Genomic DNA, 4,781 nt, shown 5'->3' with positions numbered 1-4,781 from the left:
TCCCCTGTCTAGGTGACATCCTCAATGCTTGGGAGCCTCCTGTGAAGCGCTTCTGTGGTGTTTCCACAGGGAACAGCCAGGGAATTCCTAGAAGCTTGGCACTCATCCACGAACTCCATCAACAAACACATAGACCTGGACCCAATATACCGGCCACTACAGCGGACAGCTGAAACTGACAACCGGAAGCGGCAAGGACAGGCCACTATAAATGCCAGAGGAAACACCACAGAAGTGCTTTACAGGAGGCTCCCAAGTACTGAGGATGTCACTTAGACAGGGGACGAAATGTTTGCAACAAAAACTTCCAGCTCGGCGAACAGAACCACAGCATTAAGCAGGAGAGTTTACCCTATGTCGTAACAGGTGGCAGTACTGATATATGAGGGGAGATAGGATCTGTCAGGACTATATTCATTGCAGCTTAGAAGAATGAGGGCGGGGTGCCCTCATAGAAACCAATAAAATTCTAACAGGAACTAAACAGAGTAAACACAGGAAGGATATTTCTGATGCTTGGGGAACCAGAGTAGGGGCCCCAGTGTAAGGATCTGACATAGGCCATTTAGGACTGAGATGAGGAGAAACTCTTCACCCAGAGAATGGTGAGCCTATGGAATTCTCTGCCACAGAACACAATTGAGGCCAAAATATTGAATGATTTCAAGACCGAGTCAGAGATGTTTCTTAGGGCTAAAGGATATGGGGAGAAAGAAGGAACAGGGGACTGAAATCGATGATCAGCCATAATCATACTGAATATCGGAGAAAACTCAAAGGACCAAATGGCCTGTCCCTACTCCTATGTTTCCACGTGGTCCTGCATAATCACTTGCATTGTCTAGAATTGTGCTGAAAATCTCTTCATCGTTACTGGCACCATAATCTGACCAAATCCATTGGGCTGCTGTCTCATTAGAGAGACGACTGATAGTGATTTAACCTGAAGGTCACTATTCCTCAGGTGAGGGGAGAGGTTGCATTGGACAGTCCTGCATGGCATCCTTAGCTAGTGTGGGGATTGAACCCACACTATAGGCATCACACTACTTTACAAACCAACTGTCCAGCCAACTGAGCTAAACCAACCCCAACATACAGCAACAAAAGATAGCACTTGGCCTGGCCAACAATGCTCAAATCTCATAACACAATTAACCAAACTTCAACTTAAGGGAAAAATGAATAGTAATAACTGTTGTTTACTAGAAAATTAGTATTACAAGAAGGTATGTGTAACTGTAAAGTACACACATCCTATTTCAAATCTACCCTCTCAATCTACAAGCAAAAACCTTTGCTAAACTTCTTCAAAGGGTTCACCTGCCCTAACCACTTAAACACGTTCAACCACAACAAGAAAAATCAGTTAGACATTGGCAACAAATTTGTTAAAGATGGTGCAGACGTAATGGAGAAAGTAGATTTTACTTGATTTTGGTATTTAACAAAATTGAACACTGAACCTTGGAATCCTCAGTCACTCAAGCCATAGGGACAAATAATAAAGATAAATCTTCACTGAGTATGCTATCTCATTTTAGATTAGGTTAATGGCTTCACATATTGTCCTCACCTCTGACAGCAGCAATAAAACTACCCTCAGAGTATTTGGATGGTATTATGATCCATACATTGATGGTTGTCTCTGGAAGGCTGGCAATTAAAATGTTTTTCAACAGTTCAATTTGGATGAAGTGTGCAGTGCAATCTTGTCCATAACTTAGAATGTGAATTATCTACTAGCTTACAGAGTAATCACTGTAAGTATAATTAGGTATAATTGGAGGTACTATTCTGAGGCTTGTTCATTATTGTATATCATCACAGAATGCCTACCACCTGTCGAGTGAGAATTTAAGGCCATTCATGTCTATGTTTGCAGACTCTCTTTGACTCTTGGACTATTGGGATGATGACTTAACCTCCTTAACTTTCTTGTATGCAACATTTGCCACTTTGCTTGTGTCTGAAAAGTGGCTGAATATTAGTACAGCACAAACCTGTCTCTTATACAATTGATGGATCTTTTCTTGGCATCAAATTGGAATATCAAGTATGCATGTGAGTTGTGGGAGACATATCAGGGCTTGGCAATGAAGTAGGAATATAAAGCAGTATTATGAGCCAGTAGCAGGTAGACTCTGCGAAACAAATTATACCTAAGACTAAGTAATGTTCACTGCACTCAACAGACTGTATTGTCCAAATAATAAAAGGTAAATTTTTCCAAGTGTTTCACAGAAAACCATGTCACCAATATTATTAAATGGCATTTTTGTCTTAAACATTTACCAAATAAGGAATAGTTACAAGCACTTTATGACATAGCACAGTAATTAAGCAGGGCTTTTAGCTGTCACATGTGGTGGGACTCTGAAACTGATAGCGCTAACTAAACATTTGGACTAGGCAGACACTCTTTACTTTAATCCCATTTATATATTTAGTAGAGGTCAAAATGAATTCAACTAAATGCAGTCGCTCAGGATTTATTAAACCTTTCTTGCCAAAGTGTGGGGTTTTTGTAACCTATATATACGTCCATGTGTCACACTCATCAGATATTACTCGGACTGGAATTCTGACATATAAGTAGGATCCCAGGCACAAAATTAGATTCAAAGTATGTTTTACAATTTTCAAATCCCTGTGCCCATATTAATAATTGAAGGATATAGCACACGAATGAATCACGCACTGTGCCTACATTATCCGTGTCTGGAATATGCTCAAATATTGCAAAGTAACCTCTCATGCATCAGTTGGCAGCTAAAATCCACAAATTGTTCACCTCTTCTGTGACCCCAACATTGAGCTACGGATCTTCAACATCCCAAGGTAACAGCAAGAGTCAGTCCAGGGAATGTGACTAGATTGCTTACCCGTAAACTTCTACATTTTATCTTTGTTTTGCTCTCAACAATCCCCAGCCCTCCTCCAAACACTTCACTCCTGCCACTTTGAATCGTAGAACAAGTGGTCCAAATCGGATGCTTACCCTTTCCCCCCACAGCACAACCGCGCATCCCCCTCCCTGTCCCATTATATCTGTACGTTGACAATCACCTCTTCCACTGAGAGGACAAAGGTGCCCATTGCTTTTGGAGAAGGTCAGAGAGTGAGTGCAGGCTGATTGTTTGACTGAACGCTCCCAAAGGGCATTAGGATTTTGATTATGTCACCACTTAGTGGAACAACTGACACTGATGGGTTTGAAATGAATATTGCGTCCCTGAAGAATGAACTTTCTACAATGCTCTGAATCAGGCATCTTTTTTTTCCAGGTATAGAGTTACATCCTGAAAGTGGCAAGGCCAAGTTCAACTCAAGCTTCTGAGATAGCACATGGGAAACAGCTCCAAAAACAGATCATCTGGTACTTTTCATATTTAACAAAACAGAATGGATGGAATATTATATCTGACTTGGTCTTTGAACGGTTACTTTTTTCCAATCCAAGCATACCTAAATGACAAACCAAATGTCGCTGATTTCCGAAAATTCTATACAGTCAATAAAACATTGTTCTTGAAATTAAGCTACACAAAAACAAGCATCCAAATTTTGCTTGCTACTCTTTCTGTTCATGGAGGGATTAACATGATTAATTTTTAACATGTTAAGACCACCTTAAATAAGATTAAGGAATTGGGTATTAATGGATTTGTATGCTAATTTTCACAGAGCATAATTTCAAGGCCAGTAATTTTTTTTCGGAAAATAAATAATTAGAAATGTGGCAATGAATCTAACTCCCTTAAATGATGCCATGTTGGTTCGGTACATAAAACTTTTGTTTGTTGCATTCGGGACTGCCTAGATTGACAGGATTGATTGAAAAAGCTATAAAGATCTTAACTAACTCACATAATACAGGGGAGTGAAACTTACAACACAAGTATTTCAACATCTGCACAAGCCATGTACTTCCAGTTGGAGTGACTACTATATTAAAACATACTGTAGTATAGATCCTCAGCGAGCACTAACTACAAATGAGAGTACTGTCATTGAATACAATCATGTTATACCACAAAAGGAGTCTATTTGACCCATTGAATCCATGCTGGCTTCCTGTAAGAGCAAATTAGCTGGTCCCATTCCACTTCTCTTTCCTTATAGCCCTACACATTTTCTCTTTCACTTGCTTATCTGATTCCTTCTTGAAATGAATAATTGAATCATCCACCACTCAGACAGTACATTCTGAAACATAAGTGCTCATTGCTATAGTATGTGTACCTTGCCTTTAAGTGAGTTTACATTTATGGACATCATATGATGTTTATATACAATATAGTGACACAGCTTGATAATTAGTCTGCTTTGGGTTTTCAAGTTGAACACATAGAAATCGGTTATTTTGCTACAATATCCACCACATTATAAATTATGTGTTTTACTGCTTCAAATAAAATAACTCACAGAGTTAATTAAACATTGATGAGCGACTGATTGCGAAACTTTTATCATCAACATGACATCTCCATAAAGACGTTGCCTTTGGTTCTTCTCTCAATTACTTTAAGTCTGATTTCTCTGCTTCATGATACTTTTGCCATTAGGAACAATCATACTATGTACTATAGGGATGTTGGACAAAAGTTTCAGAGATCTGAATGGATATAAAACTCAGGAGGAATGTATAACAAGCAACTGAATCAAAGTCAGCCCTCCGAATCCAGTACACAGTCAGTATACCTCACTTTGCAACTCCAAATCCCGGTTGACAGACAAGTTGAGGAAAAACAAAAGAACTGTGGATGCTGTAAATCAGA

General features: G+C 39.3%; 1 long non-coding RNA gene across 1 annotated transcript in view; it reads left to right on the top strand.

Annotated features, from left to right (window-relative positions):
• The window catches only part of LOC122561515, a 16,644-nt gene that overhangs the window by 2,245 nt on the left and 9,618 nt on the right, over positions 1-4,781 (top strand). The window contains exon 2 of the long non-coding RNA XR_006315027.1: positions 3,288-3,379. This is a non-coding gene — a long non-coding RNA (uncharacterized LOC122561515). The remainder of the gene's footprint in view (positions 1-3,287; positions 3,380-4,781) is intronic.

This window comes from Chiloscyllium plagiosum, chromosome 23 (assembly GCF_004010195.1).
Source record: "Chiloscyllium plagiosum isolate BGI_BamShark_2017 chromosome 23, ASM401019v2, whole genome shotgun sequence".
Lineage (NCBI taxonomy): Eukaryota > Metazoa > Chordata > Chondrichthyes > Orectolobiformes > Hemiscylliidae > Chiloscyllium > Chiloscyllium plagiosum.
Note: the sequence above shows the minus strand (reverse complement) of the source record. Positions and strands in the feature narration are given on the sequence as shown.